Here is a 10,818-nt window from a genome sequence, read left to right as displayed (position 1 = left end):
TGGCCGATGCGCCTTTCTGTAATTTGAACAATTTTTTCTTCAATGTCAGGCCGAAGTGCCTTTTTTCCTTATCTGAATGCATTCTCTAGTTTCTTCTTTCAATGTGATTGTATGTTTCTATACTCAGAATATTTTGCATGTCTTACAAAGCGCACCTTAACTGTGTAATCTCTTCGGGGTAAAATACCTCAGATATACTTACTGATTTGTTTATCTTGGCCTTGGTTCAACACTTGTGAAAACTTTTTCAAGTACTTATCTAAAACATGCCACTTTGCCTTCAGTTACTAAGACTTCTGCCTTCCATTGTTTTCCATGTTTTAACAACATGGTAATCTCGGTAAGTATATAGGTACTTCTTTCAACATAACCTCGACTTAGCTTCAACTTGTAAATTTCTCTTTAAAATTTCAACAAGTGCTAAACCAATCTCTCTTTCAACACGACTTCGGTTTAACTTCAACTTGTAAATTTTTAAAATTTCAACAAGTGTTTAAACCAACTTTAGCATGTAAATTCCAACTCCCCAGCATTATTCTCCAACTCTCTGCCTCCTAATGTGAATTTAATCTTTACTTATGTTCACATTAAGTATGGACCTATGATCTTGCCGCCGACATCTGATTCGAACAGAGACTGGCCGAGGTTGTCAATCTCGGTCTCTGTTGATCCAACTGATATGTATTTAGTGTCCTTTAAAGTTTTCATTTGGTCAACACAGCAAATCTAGGTTAATTCAACTTAGTTCAACTCTATTATATGCAAGTATAATTCAACTCTATCATAAAATAAGTTTAAGTTATTCGTCATGTTTCAATTAGAAACATCGCCAACTTAGTTCAAATCTATTATATGCAAGTATATTTCAACTCTGCCATATAATAAGTCTAAGTTATTCGTCATGTTTCAATCAGAAACATCGCCAACTTAGTTCAACTCTATTATATGCAAGTATATTTCAACTTGTCATATAATAAGTCTAAGTTATTCATCATGTTTTAATCAGAAACATCGCCAACTTAGTTCAACTATATGTAAGTATAATTCAACTCTGCTATATAATAAGTCTAAGTTATTCGTCATGTTTTAATTAGAAACATCGCCAACTTACTTCAACTCTATTATATGCAAGTATAATTCAACTCTGACATATAATAAGTTTAAGTTATTCGTCAAGTTTCAATCAAAAACATCGCCAATTAGTTCAACTCTATTATATGCAAGTATAATTCAACTTTGTCATATAATAAGTCTAAGTTATTCGTCATGTTTCAATCAAAAACATCTCCAAGTGACTGGTCAGTCATACTACACAAGTTTAAAAATTAAGCTAAGATTTTACTATTACTTCAGCTAATAACAAGAAATTTAAAAAACAAAAAATCTAATGATAGAAAAACTTCAGATTACAAGTATTCCAAGGTCTTGGCAACTCTTTGCCTTCACTGTCTACAAGCCGATATGCACTATTGCCCAGGACCGAGATGATTCTATAAGGTCCCTCCCAATTTGGGCCAAGCTTGCCCTCTCTGGGATCCTTCTTGTTGCCGACGACCTTTCTTAGGACGTGGTCCCCAACTTGGAACTCTCGTGGGTTAACCTTCTTATTATAAGCCCTGGCAAGCTACTGCTAGTATGACCCCAGCTGAATTGCTACCTTCTCCCTTCTTTCTTCTAGTAGGTCTAGATCTCAGGCTAAGAATGCATCATTAGTCTCATTCTCCACTCTTTGGGTTCTGATCCCTAGGATGCCGACCTCTAATGAGATTACTGCCTTTGTGCCAAAAGCCATGGCAAATGGGGATTTCCCAATTGATCTTCTCGGCGTAGTCCGATATGCCCAGAGTATACTGGGTAACTCATCCACCCACCTTCCCTTAGCTGCTTCCAGCCTCTTCTTGATCCCATCCAAGATGACCTTATTGGATGCTTCTGCTTGACCATTGCTTTGAGGGAAGCTTAAAGTAGAGTAATAATTCTTGATCTTGTACTTTGCACAGAAGTTCTTGATTAGCTTACTGTCAAACTGTGTACCATTGTCTGCTATTATTACCTTTGGGATCTCAAACCTGGTGATGATGTTCTTCCAAATGAAGCTCTTCGCATCAACATCTCGAATCTTTGCGAGGGGTTCAGCTTCCACCCATTTGGTGAAGTAATCTGTTGTCACTAGCAGGTACTTCCTTTGTCCAGTTGCCTGAGACAGTTGTCCAACAAGATCCATGCCCCATTGGGCAAATGGCCAGGGACTGGACACTGGGTTCAAGTCCGCTACTGGTTGATGTATCAAAAGTGCAAACCTCTGGCACTTCTCACACTTCTTGACATAAGCTTCAGTATCTTCCTACATGTAGGGCCACCAGTACCCCTGAGTAATGGCCCTATGAGCGAGTGACCTGCCCCCTGCGTGGCTTCCACATACTCTTTCGTGTATCTCATATAAGAAGTCTTCAACTTGTGAAGGATGTACACACCTCAAAAGGGGTCCAATAAAAGATCTTCTGTAGAGATGTCCTTCTGTTGTTAAGTTGAATCTTGCCGACTTCAGTCTGATCTTGTGTGCTTCTTTATGATCATTTGACAATTTTCCCTCTTTAAAGAATATCGTCCTTGCTTGTCCAAGTTTTATTGCACTAGCTAAGTTGGCCAAAGCATTAGCATGGCTATTGTCATCTTGGCTAACCTGCTGTAGTCGGCAATTCTGGAATAAGGCTACCAGTCTGCCTACCTCATTTACATAGGCCGACATCCTTTCATCTCGGGCTGTGTATTCGCCTGTTGCCTAGTTGACGATAAGCTGGGAGTCACAGAAGACTATTACCTCGTCAGCTTCCATTGTTGCTGCCAGCTTTAATCCTGCGATTAGTACTTCATACTCTGCTTCATTGTTTGAGGCTTTAAGCCCTAAACAAATGGATTGTTCCAGTATCTACCCATCTGGAGATACTAGCACTACTTTTGCCCCGCTCCTTGTCGGTTTAAACTCCCATCAACAAACAGCTGGAAGGAATCACCGATGTAAATACTGCATGACCTGAGTTTCTCTTCCTTCCTTTGTTTTACTCTCCCTAGCTGGGTTCCTTGTTCACTTGGACATCGTATACCTCGGCTCAACGGAGCCCAATATATGATAGCGCCTGCGGTGAACTCGGCCACGAAGTTAGCCAGAACTTGGCCTTTGATTGATGTTCTAGTTCTGAATTCCAAGTCATGTTGGCCCAACACCACTGCCTATCTGGCTATTCTGCCTGTCAGATCTCCCTGCTGCAACAAAGACTTCAAGAGATGCTCAGTTAACACCACAATTTTGTGGGCTTGAAAATAATGATTTAACTTCTTGGAAGCCATTACTAAGGCCAGTGTTAGCTTCTCTAAGGGTAGGTATCTGGTCTCAGCATCAGCTAGGGTTTTGCTCACGTAGTAAACTGTCATTTGCTCTCCATTTTCTTCTCTGATTACTACTGCACTCACTGCATGCTCTGAAACTGCCAAGTATAAAAACAATTCCTCTCTAGGTATTGGATTTGAGAGAACTGGAGCTGTGGTCAAATACTTCTTCAAGTCGGCCAGGGCGACTTCGCACTCTTCTGTCCATAAGAAGTCTGTGGCTTTCTTCACTAAACTAAAGAAAGGTTTACATTTGTCAGAGCTTCTATTTATGAATCTATTCAGGGCTGCAGTCCTTCCAGTTAACATCTGTACTTGCTTTGTCGATGTTGGGCTCTCCAACTCCAAAATAAGCTTGATTTGATCGGGGCTAGCCTCTATGCCCCTTCTGGTAACCAAGTATCCTAAGAACTTACCAGACCCAACTCCAAATGCGCACTTCGATGCATTGAGTCAGAGTCGATATGTTCTAACGATGTCAAAAACTGCTTTTAACTCTTCCAGATGATCCTCAGGTTCCTTGGTTTTCACGACCATGTCATCTATGTATACCTCCACTGTTCTGCCTATTAGATGCCTGAACATCTTGGTCACCAATCTCTGGTAAGTTGCTCCTGCATTTTTCAACCCAAATGGCATCACTCTGTAGCAATACAACCCTTTTGGGGTGATAAATGCAGTCTTCTCCTCATTTGGGGGATACATAGCTATCTGATGGTACCCCTTGTATGTATCCAAGAAGCTCATCTTTCCATGCCCTGAAGTGGCATCCACCAATTGGTCAATCTTGGGTAGTGAGAAACTGTATTTAGGACAAGCCTTGTTTAGGCTGGTGAAGTCCACACAGACCCTCCACTTTCCATTCTTTTTATTCACAACCACCGTGTTTGATAACCATGTCGGGTAATTTACCTCTCGAATGGTCCTGGCCTCTAGAAGTTTATCCACTTCCTCTTCTACTGCCACGACATGCATCAATGTCGGCCTTCTTGCTTGCTGGATGACAGGTTTAGCCGACCTGTCCACATTTAGTCTATGGCAAATGACCTCGGGGTCAATGCCAGGCATCTCGTACGGTGTCCAGGCAAACACCTCAATGTTTGCTCTCAAGAACGCCTCTAGCTCTTTTTCCTCTTCCTCGGCCAAGCCCGAGCCGAGAAAGAAAAAGCGCTCTTCATCCCTTTGCTGGACAAGGATTTTTTTTAGGGTTTCCTCACTCTTCTCGGTTGGCTCTTTGCCGACATCATCTAGGATTTCCATGTCCTCGTCTTCAATCTCTGCAACCTTTGCTTCTCGTATGTTGCCATGGAGCAATTCTTTGCCTGCACTTGATCCCCTCTGACCTCCTCAATTCCATGCTCTGTTAGGAATCGGAACAGCTGGTGCAACGTTGAGGGAACAGCCCCCATGGCATGTAGCCATAGCCTTCCCAGGATAACATTGTAAGGGGAGGGAGTGTCAATTACTATGAACTCAGTGTTTACTTTCTTGGTGCCAGCCTACACCTCCAAACTTACTGCCCCCAGGGGCCACGTCGGCATTCCATTGAACCCGACCATTAGACCATTGGATTGTTCCAAATCATCTTGGTGAAGGCCAAGCTCCTTGTAACACCTGACATACATGATGTCACAAGAGCTGCCCTGGTCAATTAAGATGCGCTTCACTTGGCATTCTCTAATCTGGAGGGATATTACCAAGGCATCGTTGTGTGGATGCTGCACCATCTCTAGGTCGTCTTCAGTAAAGGACACCACTGGTCCCTGGCACTCGTCTACCCTAGGTCTTTTCTGCCTGACCTGGTACACATGTTGTAAGTGTTTTACCTTTTGAGTCTCCCCACATATTTCGTTCTCATTGACCTTCGAGTGAATCACATTGATCACTCAAGGTTCGCGTGCCTGCGGTTGTGGTGCTGGAAAAGGCGGTGCTGCCAGTGCCTTAGGTAGTCTTGCTTGCTCTTCCCTTGTCCTGGCCTTGTCTATAAGGTCCCTTAAATTACCTTGTCTCACCAGGTCTTCCAGATGTGCTTTCAGGGCTCTGCACCCTTGAGTTAGATGCCCATCTTCATTGTGGTAAGCACAGTGTTTGCCAAGGCTTCTTCTTATAAATTTGCCCGGAACCCTTACTGGTGCTCTGTAATAGGGCTGATTTTGGATTTTTTCTAAGACTTTTTAAACCGGGATTCGGAATACGGTTGTGACTGCCTGCGTAGCCCTTAATCCTGTTTCTAGCTTATATCCGCTATTACCTTGGCCTCGCTTCGGCGAGCCGTTTCCCTTCTTTTGTTTCGACACCTTTGTCCCTGACGTGTCTTCCTCAACCCTCGCATACTTCTCAATTCTGGCCATCAGTTCCTCCATACTTTTTGGCATTGTTTTTGCCAATGATTTTCGAAGCAAATAATCATCTTTCAGGCCGTTCTTAAAAGACACAACCGCCACCTCTTAGTTGCATCCTGGTATCTAGTTGAATACCTCATAGTACCTCTTGGCATAGGCCCTAATGCTTTTATCCTCACTGATTCTCAAAGCCATCAGGGAGTCCACCCTTAATGGTTGTAGCTTTTTTGTCACAAACCTGGCCACGAACATCTCGGCCAAGCCTTCCCAGGTTTTCACAGTTCCTTTCGGCAACTTATGAAACCAATCCGATGCAATTTCTCCGAAGGACGAGGGGAACACCTTGCAAAGCAACGGTTCGTTCCCGGTGTATAGTGCCATCGAGTTCAGGTACAAGCCGACGTGAAAGTTGGGGTCTGACTTATCGTCGTATATTTGGAATCTCGGCATACTGAACCTTTTCGGGGCCTCAAATTTGTCCAGCTCTACCGAGAATCAGCTTAACCGGAGAGGTTACCTCGGCATCCTATCGCTTCCTCTGGAGGTAATTATAGACACCCTATTTTTGACTGACCTTAAGACTCAGACGTCACCGATTGAGCGCTTGGTGATGTTGCATATCGTGCTCGTTCAGAGGTTTCAGAGTCTCGGCTGCGAGCCTTGCCTCCGGACTTTCGAACTCTTTCATGCTTTGCCTCGGTTTGCGAACCAGGCTCTATTTTCTCTGTTTTCTCTTCCCGAAGGAAGGGAGAGGTCTCGTAGATCATCTCTCAGCGGCCGTAGGCTACGTTTCGTGGTCATAGGCCATTTTGCTCGATTGGAGTCCAGTTTCCGATTTTTTGGAGCCGTTGGTCGTGTGCCTCGGTTCGGGACCGCTTAACCACCTCTGTTTGCTCCGATTTTTGGCGTGCATCTTATTTGCTCTCTTTTGAGGGACACTGTGGCTCGAGAGACCAACTTCGTGGTCAAACACCACTTCCGGTGCCTAACAGTCAGTTTTTGGGGTCTCGGGCTGCGCGTTTCGGCCCCCGAACCTCCATTTTGCATCGGTTTGAGTTCATTTTTGGCAGGGACCTCTGTTTCATTGTTAGGAAGGTCGTAAAAGGATGGGAGGCCAGTAATTGTTCTGACAACCAGTTTTATTCCTCCATCACCCTCCGTCGCCCGTTTTTCTCACTTGAAAGCCAATGTTGACCACCCTAAGGCCGCTTTTTCTTGCCCCAAACCACATATTTGTGTTGTACACACCTGGGAGGCCACCAATATCATATGGCCGGCCAGTAATTCTGTGTGACCCTTTTGAACCCCTCCTAAAAGTGGCCTTTTCTCTCTCCTGGTTCATTTTCTCCGATTTTTGACCACATGGTTGTGTTGTGTACACATGAGAGGCCCTTTTTTTGGCATGGCCGGCCATTAATCTTCATTGACCCTTTTGACCCTTGGCCGACCGGCCATGGGGAAGGCCGACCGGCCACCTAAACCCTAGGAAACCGGTCGGCCATGATCCTCTCTCCAGGTACACTACAAATATGTATTTTATTTCCCCCCAGATTGTGTATCGGAAGGGGCCAACTTTTGGGGGGAAACTTGAATTCCATTCCCCCCTCTTTTGCCTATATAACAGCACCTCCAGCTCCCATATGAAGGGTTACAAATTTTGCTTTGAGGCTCCCACATTGTATCTCTCTCTCTCTATACTCCAACCCTCAAAATCTCCCAAACCCTACACCATTTCTACACCACCACCTAGCACCATACCACCACCATCCATTCCAGCCACTTGGAGCTGTTTTCCAGAGGCAAGGAGCACCTTTTCTCAAGCCAAGAGGCTGTTGAAGTTTGGTCTACAAGGGTGAGCCATACTCTCCCTCTTTTTGAGCTTCTTTTGTATGCTTTCTAAGCCATACTTGCTTCCATTTTTGGACTCCAACCCTAACTGAAAATAGCATTATTTTGAGGTCTTTTTCATGTTTTTTTTAGGGTCCTTCCATGTTTAAGGTCTCTAGCTACCACTTGCTTCTTTACCTCTCTTGTATGCCTCTTTCTTGCATAGTATTTTAGGCCTATTTGTAAACTGTTTTGAGCTTGGTTATAAACTGTAAAGTGGCTTATTTTGAGCCCTTGTTCAACATTATTGAAGGGCTCTTCACTGTTTGAGGCTTCCTTTTGTCACTTGCCTCTTTATCCCTCTTTTGGCCTTATTTTTTCATGTTTTGTTAGCCCCTTGTGCTTGTATTTTTGGGCTCTAGTCCGAACTGTAAATAGCCTTATTTTGACCCCCTATTCATGTTTGGTCAAGGGAATTTTACTGTTTAAAGCCCCCTTTTTGCTCTTTGTGTGTAAACCTCTTTTTAGGCCTTTTTTTGCATAGTATTTTAAGTTTGCATGTGCACTGTTTTGGGTTTGGTCACTAACTATAAAATACCATGTTTTGGGTCCCTCTTCAACTTTGTTGAAGGGCCCTCCTCTATTTGAGGCCAGAAACCATCACTTGCTTCTTTGTCTCCCTTTTGGCCCATTTCTTGCACAATGGTTTAGCCATACTTGTGTTTGTTTTTGTGGCTTGTTGTAAACTGTAAAGTGCTTCATTTTGAGCCCCTCTTCAACTTTGTTGAAGGGCTCTTTGCCATTTAGGACCAAAAGATGCTACTTGCTTCATTATCTCTCTTTTGGGGCCATTTTTGCATGCTAACTTAGCCCTATTTGTGTTCACTTTTTGGCCTTGCTTAAAATTGGAAATATGCATGTTTTGGGACTGCCTTGAATCTGTCTTCATGCTTCATGATAAAATAATACATGTTTTGTATAGCTATTGGCCAATGCGCATATACCTAATTTCATGTTTCGGGTCCCATTCCATGTATCGGGTGCCATGTTTCCATGTTCTGGGGCCGTTTTGCATAATATTTTGCTACTGAAATTTTCATGCTAGTATGCCATATTCCATGCCTTGCCATGTCTTGTTAGAGTGGCATTTGGTGCCTTAGGGTCGATCCTCAGTTCGCGTGCATGCATGCACGCATCTCGAGTGTCTCATTTTCATCCAATGGCCACTAATGTGAGTGTGGATGAGGTCCACTCATATTGGTGTAAGTCCATTATGCATTGTGTATGCCATTTCATTTCACAGCATTGCGTATGCTGGGTTGTATGTTAGAGCATTGTGTATGCTATGTTACCTCGTGCATCGTGTATGCCATCTCATAGCATTGTGCATGCTAGGTTGTATATTAGTTGCATTCATGCATGTCATGCATATTGCATTGTGCTTGGGATAGGAGTTAGCCCGAGCATGGAAAACGAGGGATGTTTCGTACTTCGAGTGACGGAACGTGTCTCAATTCCCAGTCACCGACACTCCGGATTATTCATGATGGAGTTTAGGTTTTGTTGTGTTCATATGTACATTCATTTCATATTGAGTCGTGCAATTCGACTCCTCGGCCATCATGCATCGAGATGCGTGATTGGTGGCACGAGAATCGAGGCATGCATACATTTGTGAAAATACATTGCCATGCCCTTTTCTTGCTCTCTGGTGCAGCAAATCAGAAATCAGCAGCCTTTCGGAGCTTGGCACGCATTCCAAGAATAATTGCAAACAGAGGCAAACCGGGGCATCGCAGTGGATTTCCACACATGGCAACTCGAGCATGCATTATTCATCATCCGAAGCAGAGTCGAGGCAGTCCCTGGCTTGGATGCCAATTTAATGCTTTCCTAGTTAAATTTGTTATTTAATTTGGATTTTGTACATATTTGGACTGTATTATTTATTTGGACTGTACTATTTATTTGGGACTGTATATTATTTATTCGGACCCTCTGCGCGAGGGCACAACTGTAATAAGTGTGCGTGTGTGTGATGTATGTCTTCCAACCCCACGTCTTTCTCCCATTTATTTACCCGCTTATGATGGTTAGATTAGGGCATGTTTTAATTAGCATACAGTATGATAGCATGTTTGCATTCATTCATCTGTTTTGCATGCACCGGCCTCGGCGCATCATACTAACTGCATCGTATTTTTAATTCCAAGTTGAATACATGCTAGTTGTAGCATTTCATATGCCATGTTTAGAATAGCTGAGCCTGCTATAGTTGCATTTTTGCATGTGTTGCATTAGGCATTTCTGTATAATTAGGATCATGCATGGATTTCTAATTAGCTTCTGTTTTGGCTTGGAGTACTCGGTAAGTTTTATGCTTTAGCATCCTTGCATGCGTGTGAGTGACTGCCATGAATAGCATGCTTACCATGAGGCTATGTGCATATATGATATAACTGCCTGAATGCCTGTGGGTGAAGGTTGGGTTATTTGGATTGGAACAATTCATCAAATGTGTGTTTTAAGCCCACTAGATAGTGGCAAAATCATATTTTCTAAGCCCACCAGAGGGTGGCAAATCCACGTCTTAGCCTACTTGCGAGTAGCACCATCAAACCATTTTCAAACAAACAAACATGAAATGTTTTGTTCCAATTCAGGCGATCCAGTCTATACTTGTATGCTGTGTGCATCACATAGTAAATCTAGGCTAATAACCAGAATAAGAACGCATAATGTTTTCAAAAATAGATATCATGGTTAGTAGAGGCCGATCTTTGATCGGGCGAGCGAGGGTGCTCACGAAGTGACCTTCCCCAATCGTACCCAAGTTCTCGAGCTGAGGTAACTTTGGTGATGATGGACATGTGGCCTTAGGCAAAGGAGTCAGGGTTTCCTATATTTCCCCAAAATAAAATATTTAGGTGGCGACTCTGTATCTGGCAAAGCAGTCCATATTTGGCACTTCTTTCAAAATCTGTTTTCTCAAAACGATTTACCGGATTTGGACTCTTTGGTTCAGATTTAGAACCGTGACAAATTGAGAGTCCGAACTGTAGTGAGCCCAATATCGAACGGAACGGGGGGACTCGTTCCTCCCGGGGCATTCGAGGACGTCTACAGTAATCCCTCAGATCCTCCTTGGTCCGTCCAGGACCTCGGCTATCTCTGGATTTCAGCCTTTTCGGTGCGCTACTTCCGGCGTCGTTGTGAGTCCTCTTGGACCACCCTCCATTGGTCGTGTTGAAACAGAGTTCCT

The sequence above is a fragment of the Camellia sinensis genome, chromosome 3, assembly GCF_055761805.1.
Source record: "Camellia sinensis isolate YWXY chromosome 3, ASM5576180v1, whole genome shotgun sequence".
NCBI classification, from domain to species: domain Eukaryota; kingdom Viridiplantae; phylum Streptophyta; class Magnoliopsida; order Ericales; family Theaceae; genus Camellia; species Camellia sinensis.
Note: the sequence above shows the minus strand (reverse complement) of the source record.